Below are 12,570 nucleotides of genomic sequence, written 5' to 3' on the forward strand. Positions count from 1 at the left end.
TCTTCAGGCTGTGTTATCATGAATAGGATTAAGTGCATCCATTGTCAGAGTAGGGAAACCATGGTGACGAGGATCAAGAGGCCCCGACATTTTTGTAGCTTGAATGGTACCTCATTTGGAGGTAGAGATTATTTTAGGAGTAGCCATTCTAGCAGACTAGTTCCTTTAGCTTATCAGTCCGCTTATGGTGCTCTCATTCGATAGTCATTAAGCGTATTATTAGGACAAAGTTCCTACCGTACTCCTTCAGTCTAGGGTTGTTCTAGTTGGTACTCGGGTTACCATAGGCAGCCTCAAATTCAGCAACTATTAACAGCTTGAGGTTATTTTAAGTGTGGAGACATGGTGCATATCAAGAAGGATTGCCCCGGGCATGGTAAGGGGACCTAAAAGTAAGGTTCTCAGGTAATTCATCCATTTTCGACAAGCTAGAGGGTTAGCGCAGGTAGCTAGGGAGCATCCCAAAGGTGGAGGTTAGCCTAGGAGAGGTCAGGCCCGATGTTATGCTTTTCAGGGTAGATTCGAGGTGGAGGCTTTCGATGTAGTTATTAGATGTATTATTTTAGTTAGTCACATAGATGTATCCGTTCTATTGAATCCTGTCTTTACATAGTCCTATATGTCACCGTACTTTGCATTACATTTGGATTTGCCTCTTAGTTCTCTTGATATTTATGTTCATGTATCTACACCTGTTGGTGATTCTGTTGTGGTGGATCGTGTGGCTACCATTGGGGGTTATGAGACTAGTGTTGATCTTCTATTATTCAGTATGGTGGACTTTGATGGGATTTTGGGTATGGACTGGTTATCTCTATACCAAGCTATTTTTGATTTTCACGCTAAGACCGTGACATTGGCGATGCCAGAGTTGCCAAGGTTAGAATGGAGGGGTTCTATTGGTCATACTCCTAGTAGAGTGATTTTATTTCTGAAGTCTCAACACATAGTTTAGAAGGGGTGTTTGAAGTATCTGGTCTTTGTTAAGATATTAGTAGTGATACTCATACTGTTAAGTCAGTTCTAATAGTGAGGAAGTTTTTGGATGTATTTCTCACAAACCTACCTGGCATTATACCCGATAGGGATATTGATTTTGATATTGATTTGGTGCGAGGCACTCAGACCATATCTATTCTACTATATCGCATGGCTCCAGCTGAGTTAAAGGAACTAAAGGATCAATTGCAAAAGTTGTCAGATACGGGGTTCATCAGACCTAGTGTATCATTGTAGGGTGCACCAATGTTGTTTGTAAAAAAGAAGGATAGCTTTATGAGGATTCCTATTGACTGTTGGCAGTTGAACAAGGTGACCTTCAAGAACAAGTATCCATTGCCTTGCTTTGATGGTTTACTTGATAAGATTCAGGGGTCCAAGGTGTTCTTGAAGATTGACTTGAGATAGGGTTATCACCAATTGAATATTACGGCTTCAGACATACCTAAGACATCTTTCAGGACTCATTATAGGCATTTGGTTTTTGTTGGACTCAGTTGAATTCTTGAGCCTCGTGGTATCTAGTGATGGGATCAAGGCAGATCCAAAGAAGATTAGGCAGTTCAAAGTTGGCCCAGACCTTCTCCACTATAAGGATCATGAGCTTCTTAGGTTTGGATGGTTAGTATCCTCACGTTGATGAAGGCTTCTCATCTATTTAAGCTCCATTAACCACATTGACCCATAAGGGTGCTTTGTTGAGATTGTCTGACGAGTGCGAGGAGAGATTTTTGAAGCTCAAGACTTTTTGACTATGACTTGAGTTTTGGTATTGACTTTAGAATTGGGATTTATACTATTTATTGTGATGCTTCGCATGTTGGTCCTAGTTGTGTGTTGGTGGAGCATGGTAGGGGGATTTCCTACGCATCACGCCAGTTAAAGCCCCATGAGAAAAAGTACCCGGTACATGATTTGGAGTTAGGAACTATTATGCATGCACTCAAGATATGGAGGCATTACTTATATGGCATGTCTTCTAAGGTTTACAATTATCATCGGAGTCTTCAGCATTTGTTCAAGATAATGGATTTGAATTGGAGGTGGCATATATGGTTGGAGTTGTTGAAGGAATATGATATCACTATATTGTATCATCCGAGGAAGTCTAATATGGTAGCAGATGCCTTGAGCAGAAAGACGTGGAGTATGGTAATTGGGCATTTATTTCAGCTGTAGAGAGGCCTTTGGCCATGGATGTTGGGGCTTTAGCCAATATATTTTTGAGATTTGATATTTCTGAGCCAAGAAGAATTCTCAATTGTGTTGTTGTGCAATCGTCTTTGTTTAAGTGTATTAAGGATCGTCAGTATGATGATCCCTATATGCTTCTCCTTAAGGACATGGTGTTGCGAGGTTGTTCTAAGGAAATGGATATTGGCGATGACAGGGTATTGAGGCTTCATGATCGGATATATGTTCCTAATATGGATGGTTTGAGGCAGTTGATTTTTGAGGAGGCTCACACTTTGCGCTATTCTATTAACCCAGGTGCTAAAAAGATATATTGTGATTTGAAGAAGAATTATTGGTGGTGAAGCATGAAGAAGGACATTTTTCGTCATGTTTCGCGGTTCTTAAATTGTCAGCAGGTCAAGTATGAGAATCAGAGGCCATGTAGTTTTCTACAGAGGTTAGACATACTTGAGTGGAAGTTGGAGCGCATTACAATGGATTTTGTGGTAGAGTTGCCATTTACTTTGAGGAGATTTGACGTTGTTTTGTTCATTGTGGACAGATTAACCAAATCTACACATTTCATTCCGGTCATGACTTCATACACTTCGCAACAGTTGTCCAAAATCTACATTAGAGAGATTGTCCTCTTGCATGGTGTGCATGTGTCTATCGTCTCGGATCGGGGCACCCACTTTATATTGCACTGCTGAAGAGCTGTTCAGCGTGAGTTGGGAACATGGGTAGAGTTGAGTACTGCATTTCACTTTCAGACAGACGGACAATACAAGTAGACAAAATCTTGGAGTATTTGTTAAAGACTTGAGTTATAGATTTCAAAGGCTAGTGGGATCAGTTTCTACTTTTAGTAGAGTTTGCCTACAACAATAGCTACTGGTCTAATTTCTAGATAGCCCCATATAAGGCATTATATGGGAGACGGTGTTCTCCTCCGGTTGGTTGGTTTGAGCTACGTGAAGCTAGGTTGATGACTAAAGATTTGGTTTGTGATGACTTAGAGTAGGTGGAGTTGATTAAAGAGTGGCTTTGTATAGCACAGTCCACATAGAAGAGTTATGCCGATAAGAAGGTTCGTGATGTGGGTTTCATGGAAAATGAGAGGGATCTTCTTAGAGTTATGCCTATGAAAGGCTTGATAAGATTTAGGATGAAGAGCAACATGAGACCTCGGTATATTGGTTCATTTGAAGTGTTAGAGAGGGTTGGTGGGTTGGCCTACAGACTTTCTTTTCCACCCAACTTGCCATTAGTTCATCCAATGTTTCTTATCTCCATGTTCAGAATCATCATGAAGATCAGTCATATGTGTTAGATTTTAGTTCAGTGCAGTTGGATGAGAACTTTGCTTATGAAGAAGAACCAATATTGATTTTGGATAGGCAGGTTCGAAAGTTGACTTCAAAAGAGACTGCATGAGTAAAGAATCAGTGGAGAGGTCAACCGATCGAGGAGGCGACTTGTGAGACCGAGCATGATATGAAGAGCAGACATTCTTATATTTTTGGAGTTCCATGTAGGATTCTAAACTCGTTCGATGACGATTGTCAGTTTAAAAAGGGGGAAAATATAATGACCAGGCTGACCAGGCAGACATTCTTATCATTTTGGAGGTTCCTATGATGTTTTGGCTCTATTTGTTAAAAGTTGTCAATTTGAAGGTTTGGAGAATTTCTATGTTTGTCCAGGAGTTGACTTTGATGATATCTGATTTGGATTATTATTATGAAACTTAAAATAGGTATATTTTGTTATTTAGAACTTGCACACAAAGTTTGGACAATCTAGATTGATTAGGCTTGAATTGGACGCTTGGTTGGAAATTGAAGGTTCTTGAACTTGAGAGAAGTTCAACTTATGTTTTGATCTATGATTCATTGATGTGATGTTATCGCATTTGTGTTGAGTCTTTGGATAGGTTCATGCACTATTTATAGACTTGTTGGTAATATTGGATGGGGTTCTGGTGGCTCGGGTGTGTTTCAGCCCCCCCCCCCGAAGCAAGTTTGAAGTTGGCTAATTTTGCTGGTGTCTTGTGTTCGTCACGTTCACGAGAGAAGCCACACGTTTGTGATGAAGGATTTGATGTTGGGGATGATTTCTTCTTCGCATTCGCACCTACGGGTCGTTCTTGCGGTGGCAAGTGGGTTGGTATTCGCGTTCATGCCAGGAGGGTCGCGTTCACGAGGAAGAGTGGGAGCTGAGGGTATTGACCTTCGCATTCGCAATGGCTTGGTCGCATTCGCGGAAGGTTGGGATGTTTGACCTTCACATTCACGAAGTATGTTATTGGATTTTATGCTTCGCGAATGCGAGTCTTGAACCACATTCGCGAAGGGTTGTGCTGGGTAGGCTATTTTAATTTCTTATTGCAGGATTTTAGCATATTTTTTCATATTTTGAACCCTATACTTGGAGAGAGGCAATTTTTGAAGGATATTTTAATACAAGGATAGAGGATAAGTGATATCTACTAGATTTTGATAGTATATCTTGTTTTTCCATGGATTATTACACAAGGATTATGGTATTTAAAAGAGTATTTTGGGAGTTTTGTCTACAATTTTGGAAGTGTAAATTGGGAACGGGAGTCAATTTTGACTCAGTTTAGAATCTAATTACATATTTGGGCTCGTGGGGTTATGGATAGTCGTGATCTACCCCTCGACTCAGGTTGGATGGTGTAGGCCCGAGTTGACTTTTGTTGACCTTTAGGGATTTGATTAAAGATTCGAATTTATTTTTTTGGAATTGATTTATGTGATTTTGCTTGTTGTTATTGAGTTGTATTTGATTATATTTTAGTCATTTGGAATTGGATTGGTGATTGTTGGTCGATTTTAGCTACCAGATGGAGGTAAGTTTCTTAGCTAACCTTGTTAAGAGGGAAATCACCTAGGATTGACTTAATTGCTATGTGTTTAAGGTTTCGGGATGGTGTATATACAGGGTGGCGAGCACATATATATGTACCATGTTTATATTACATCCGGTGTAGATTTGAGATACTTTATGCTTTGTTTTGATTTTTTTCTCATCTTAATTCATAATTTGTTTGGCTTATATGACTACGTTTCTCTCTTATTCATGTTATAGATCATGCCTAGGTTAATGATTATTTATGAAGGCATGGGAACTTATTCTTGATATGTTGAATTTCTTGAATAATCCTTAGTCATATAAAAATCCCATAAGCACCTATCCACATGCTTATTATTAAGTCCTTGTGCATCTTTTATCTATTATTTCTTGGACATATATATTTGTATCATATTTGGATACTTTATCTGGACTGAGATTGTGGCACGAAAGGTAAGGTCATGCGATTGAGATATAGTTATGACACACATGACATGATGAACGGATATTTGATTATAAGTGAGCTATCAAGCTCCTTTTTGCTCTTGGATAAGGATCCATCCCTATGGAGTCAAGTGATAACCCATGTTGCTATGGGCCTTGTGAGCGTGGTTGATACATGGATTATGTATCGGGTCGACACGTGGATTTTGTGTCGGGTTTAAGTCATACATGGATTGTGTATAAGGTTATAGTAATACATGGATTATGTATCGGGGTACATGGATGGTGTACCAATTATGTTGAGTAATAGAGTGCGAGCACGTATAGACATCTCTGATTCATCTAGTAGCATTATCGTAAATGCTAATTGTTGCATGTAAATTATATTTTTCTAGTTGGGAGACTCGTCTTTGTTGATTAAATCATGCCATCTTTGAATTGAAAAAGCATGCCTTATACTTTTCGACTGTTTTACAACCTTGATTCCTTTTTTTCATGAGATGATTTATTGTTTCAGTTCTATGCTCTATTATTTATATATGTGTTTCCAGTATCATGATGCATATAGCCTTGCCACTACTTTTTTGAGGTTATACTTGACACTTATCGGGAACCAATTGTGGTGTACTCACACTACGCTTTTGTATATCTTTTTGTGCAGATCCTCAGGTGGGTACCAGCGGAGCCACTCGTTGAGCCTAGGCATTTGCCTAGAGACTTAGGGTTAGCTTTACTCCATGGATTCATTTTGTAATGCCTGAGTCCCTATAATTTTATTATTTTCTTTCTATTTTTGTTATCTCGGACAATGTTGATCATGTATTTACACTTATACTTATTCATAGTTACTCATGTACCTCTGCCACTTAGTCTATGAGAGTTGTAAGTCGTGTTTGGACCATGTAATGATGACTATTTCTATCTTTATTTATGTTATGACTATGTTAATTAATGGAATATCGATTGTATTATGTTGATTGTGAGTTGACTTGCTTAGCAAGTATGGCTAGGCGCCATCACGACCTAAGGTAGGATTTTGTATTGTGACACGTATAAACTGTTCTTTGAGCTCTCGCACTCATTTGATGGTACCATGAATTATTTTATATCTTATTTATGTTTTCACTTGATTATTGGAATATTAGTGGTTATCGATGTCGACCCTTCAGCACTACTTCTTCGAGACTAGACTCGATACTTTCTAATGACCCGGTGGGTGAATTTGTGTATTTGAGCCCTGTTCCCCTGTTTAGTGTTCTCCCATATATTTATTTGTTATTTTGTGACTGGAGGGGATGGTTGGGTTGGTTTCGGGGAGGTTTGAGAGTGATTAGAACTCTTAGTTTCATTATTAGAAGCTTAAGTTGTAAGAGTTGACCAAAGTTTAAAATTTGTATACACAACCTATAATTGGTAATTTGGTAGTTCTTATAGGCTCATATCCGGGTTTTTATTTGGAGGTTCTTAGGATGTGGTAAGGTCAGTTGCCGAAAGCAGATGATTTGAAGGTTTGATAAATTGATAAGTTTGACTCATAGTGGACTTTATGGTTATCCAGGTTTGTTTGGGATTCCGAGCCTTGGGATAGGTCTGCATGGTGATTTATGACTCATATGCACAATTTGGGGTCATTCCGAATTGGTTAGACGTGGTTTGGCATGATTTTAGGAGTTGGAAGTTTGGATAGTCATTAAGTTTGAATTGGGGTGCGATTTGTGGTTCTGGTGTTACTTTGTGTGTTTTAAGAGATAGACTAGGTCCATTTCATGTTTTGGGAATTGTTGGTATGATTGGATGGGGTCCCTGGAGGCTAGAGAGTGTTTTGTATGGATTTTGAATCATTTGAGTGTATGTTGACAAAACTAATTCTGATGTTTCGCATATACAGAACCTGGAGCGCATGTGTGAAATTGCATAAGCATGAAGGCTTCCGCATAAGTGGAAATAGAATGGGTAAGGGAGTCTGCAGAAGTTGGCAGCACAGATGCGCAATTGGATCACACTTGTGGCTCCAAATGAGCGGATGATTAGTCGAAGAAGCGATTAGTTGAGTTTTTTGTGAGTTGCGCATCAGCGAGGTTTTTTGCATATGGGATGTCGCATAATCAGCAATTTGGTATGCAGATGCAATAATTGCTAGACAAAGATTTGCAATAAGGATGCTCGCTCTAATACATATGTCATTGTGGAACCCAAACTATTTCTCCTATACTCTCTATAAGAAAATCTCACTTAAGAATTGAAGCACTCAAAACAATGATTGTGAAGAAGTATACTCACCTCTCACAAGCGAATGTCACAAGTCCGGCTTTACATACCATAAACTTGCCCCTTATGTGAATCACCACTAATGTAATTTCACTCAACTCGAAATCCTATAGGGCTTTTGCGGGAATGTAAATAAGGCTTTTGGATCAAGGTAGGATATATTGGTCTATGAAAGTTTCATCTTTCCTTAACCACTTCATTTTCTCATTTCGGCTCACGCTTTCTTGACTCTTTGAGTCATTTTTCTTCCTTAGAGGATTAGAGAGACACACTGTCACTCTTTCTTGTTCATGACAATTATTTTTTTATCTTCTTCTAATCATTCCAAGCCTTTCTTCATTGCTTTCATTGAAGGAGGAGGTACGACAGATGAGGAACCCCCTGCTATGGATGGCTCTGACCCGGCGGCCACTAACCCTAGCTCTTCAGACTGGCCAATGGGGATAGAAGCTTTACCCTTTCCCTTAGGGTTTTCCGGTCCATTGGTGCTATACCACGAGAAGGGTCGCTTTGGCTTTATCTTGGTGTTATAACTCTTCTTCTCAACTCTTTGATCCTCAAAGTACATGGTAAGGAAATTGGGGTAAGGGCAGGATGTCTCGTCCTTCCCAACTCCCTTTGTGATGTTGAAATACATGAGGTTCCCCACATTGATGGGATACCCCTCCATTATTGAGGCTATCAAAATACAATGGGTGAGTGGGAGGACACTTTCATGCTGACACGAAACCAGCTGGCTGCAAACAAAGGTGGACCATCCTTTGGCTTCAAATCTGAGTGTGTTTCTAGCTATAGGGAACCTTGTTGTGAGCCATGACAATGTTGTCCTAGGAGCTAGTATCTTTGCCAACCATGGACGGGCTGCTTCACCAAGTGGCAGATTTTCCAAATATTGCACAGCTTCCACATTTTTGAAACTAGAATACTCATTTAATGTCTGGCCATCAAATCAGATCCTCAGATTCTGGATTTTGTCACTGTGGTGCCCTTTTTTATGTGGGCAACTTTTGCGTAGAATTCTTTGACAAGAAACTCATTGCCATCTGGAATCTTGCTAGTGAACCATTTACACCCTACTCTCTTGTCAAATTGCCTTTTTACATTTGGATTGTGTGGGAGGAGGTATCTCTCAATGAATTGTCTCTCTAGGGTGAGTGACCTTTGGGGCCACCATTCTCGAAATTTCTAGTAGGCTAACTCATTGACGAATCTGTGCTACTATACCTTCGGATTTCTTGATCTTTCTAAACCTCCAACTATAGTTTCACCCCCTCACCCATCGTCCAGGACCTCGGCATCATCAACATCAATATCATTAGGGGCAGGGGCAGCTGCTTAGGCAGAAGTTGCAGCAGGTGGGGAAGATCATCCCGAAGCCTCACTACCGTCCTCTAAGCCATCAGATGAATTAGAAGGAGAGTTAGTTTCATCTCTCAATTGGTATTTCCCCTAGAAATCTATGGGCACATGGGTTGGCACTAAGTCAACTTCCGAAACTTCCCGGGAAGGGACGTACTTACTCGTATTAGAGTGGTCTGCTGCTCTATCCACAGCTTTTATTACAGCCCGCATCTTCCCTATGGACTTCTGGACTGCTAGTGGTAATTTAGTTTTTCCTTTTCCCCTACCTCGGGAGGATTCTGCCCTCTCTTTAGGTTTATCACTTTCGCCTTTGGATCGGACCATTGTTTGTACAAAATAAGCAAAGAACACCTGTTAGAACAAAATTAAAACATTGCAGTTGAAATGCAGAACTACTTCTCAAAACCAGGAATCGCGGATTGCGAAAAGGTAACTGTGGCCGCAAAGAGGGTAGGATCAGACTACTACCTCTCTGAACATTGATCACCGCAGACCACAAAAAAGAAAGCGTGGCCGTGAAATCTTGTATCAATTTTTTTCTAATGCTTAAGAACGCGGGCCGCGAAATTTTGGTCATGGACCGCGAACTTACTCTCAAAGTTCCCACAAATTAAGGACTGCGGACCGCGGTCCGCGAAATTTAAAAAAACGGGCACTGAGGAACCATTCTAACTTAGGGTTTTCACTAAGTGCCAACGTATGTGCAATTACAAGCTAAGTTAATATCCCTATCCCCATTGAGCATGCAAAACAAGTACCCATACAAAGTTTTAGCATCAATTAAGTGTGAGTGTGATTCTGGCATGTATAATCCTAATTAAAAAGAAGAAGCAAAACTAAAATAAGAGAAAAGAAAGAAATAAAATTAACACAAAATTCTAAACATACCAGTTGTGTGATTTGTGGTAGAAATTAACTTATGCTAAATGATGAGGAATTGAGACATATATTAGGGAGATGAATAGTATGTTATTGTTGTGGAAGTGAGGGGTTTGAAAAGTGTAACAAGAGGGGGGCCCGTCAAATTATACTCAAAGCACTAGGACCCACCGACTCACCTGAGCGCGGTCCGCACTTTTACCTTTATGAATAGCTATTGCAAAAACTAGACCGCTGAGGGCGAAAAAACAAGCGCGGCCGTGAAAGAGTAATGCAGACCCCAAAATTTCAACCGCGGACTCTAATTCAACTTGAGAGAGTTGCTATTTTAGACTTTTCAAGTCCGCGTCGGCTGACCATTTACGCCCCCGAAAAAGCTACCGTTGGCGGCAAAATTTAGCACGGTCACTGTAATTCTAACACTTAGGAAATATTTTCCAGCAACAGTCCTACACTGCACAACAATTCCTAAACAAACTTCACAACCTGTTAGTCCAAAACAAAGCCTAAACTAAGAAGAAAGTCAAAAAGAGAGAAAAACACATGGGTTGCCTCCCAAGAAGCGCTTGATTTAACGTCGTGGAATGGCGCATGTTACCATCAATCACTTGAAATGGATCATTGTCACCATGTGGTTGTCATCAAACTTGCCAAGATAGTGCTTCACTCGGTGACCATTAACTCAGAAGATTTCACCATTTTTGTTTTTCAAATCAAGAGCACCAAACGGAATTACATGCACCACTTCAAAAGGGCCACTACATTTTGACTTGAGCTTTCCCAGAATAGTCGTAACCGAGAGTTGAATAGAAGAACCAAGTGACCCTCCTTGAATTCCTTGTTGTGAGAATATTTGTCATGTAAGTACTTCATCTTGTCCTTATACAAGGACGAGCTGGAATAGGCATGAAACCTAAACTCATCAAGTTCATTTAGTTGCTCTACCCAGAGATTTGCTGTGACATCCCATTCAAGATTTAGCTTCTTCAGTGCCCACATAGCCTTATGCTCTAACTCGACCGGAAGATGGCATGCTTTCCCAAATACCAACCGACACGGAGACATACCAATTGGAGTCTTGTAAGCAGTCCTGTAAGCCCACAAAGCATCACCTAGTTTCTTTGACCAATCAGTCTGGTTTACATTGACAATTTTTGACAATATGCTCTTTATCTCCCTGTTGAAGACCTCAACTTGTCCACTAGCCTGGGGATGATAAGGGGTTGACACTTTATGATTTACACCATACTTGGAGAGTAAAGTATCGAAGGCCTTGTTGCAAGAATGAGAACCCCCATCACTGATGATCGCCCTTGGAGTGCCAAACTTTGTGAAGATATTTTTCTTCAAGAATGCCACCACACTCCGTGCCTCATTTTTGGGCAAAACCACAACTTCAGCCCACTTGGAAACATAATCAACGGTAACCAGAATGTAAGTGTTACCACATGAACTCACAAATGGTCTCATGAAGTCAATTCCCCACATGTCAAAAATGTCAATCTCAAGAATAGTGGTGAGAGGCATTTCATCCTTCTTGGTAATTCTACCAGCTCTCTGACACTCATCACATCTCTTAACAAGCTTACTAGCATCTTCATACAGGGTAGGCCAAAAAAATTCATAGCTAAGAACCTTTGAAGCAGTTCTTGCCCTACCATGATGACCACCGTAGGGCGAGGAATGGCAAGCATTAAGAATAATCATTTGCTCCTCTTCCGCAACACATCTCCGGATCACACCATCATTACAAATCTTGAAAATATAAGGCTCGTCCCAGTAATAATCCAAGTTGTCCCATTTAAGCTTATTACTTTGGTTAGAAGAGAGCTCACTCGGAACAATGCCGGTCACAAGAAAATTAGCCACATCAGTGAACCAAGGCATACTATTCAAAGAAACGGAGAGGAGTTGTTCATCCGGAAATGAATCATTAATTTTGAGGCCATCATGGGGCCTCCCCTCCTCTTCCAAGTGGGACAAGTGGTCCGCCACTTGATTTTCACACCCTTTTCGATCAATAATTTCAAGGTCAAACTCTTGAAGAAAAAGAACCCATAAATCATCAACCTAGCCTTAGAGTCCTTCTTTGTCATCAAATAATAGAGTGTCGCGTGATCGGTGTGCACAATCACTTTGGTACCCATGGGATATGGCATAAACTTTTCCATGGCAAAGACAATGGCTAGTAACTCTTTTTCGGTCACACTATAATTGACTTAGACATCATTCATTAATTTTCTTGCATAATAGACCGAATGAAATATTTTGTTGATCCTTTGCCCCAAAATTGCTCTTACTGCAACGTCACTAGCATTACACATGAGCTCAAATGGCAAGCTCCAATTGGGGGTGGTGATGATTGGAGTGGTAGTCAATCTATACTTGAGAAGCTAAAAAGCTTTCATTCAATCACCCTTAAACACAAACTTTGCATCCTTTTCCAACAACTTGCACAAGGGGTTCACCACCTTTGAGAAATCCTTGATGAACTGACAGTATAACCCCGCATGCCCAAGAAAGCTCCTCACTCCTTTGACGAAAGTAGGAGGAGGGAGTTTTGAA

Source organism: Nicotiana sylvestris, chromosome 9 (assembly GCF_000393655.2).
Source record: "Nicotiana sylvestris chromosome 9, ASM39365v2, whole genome shotgun sequence".
NCBI lineage: Eukaryota > Viridiplantae > Streptophyta > Magnoliopsida > Solanales > Solanaceae > Nicotiana > Nicotiana sylvestris.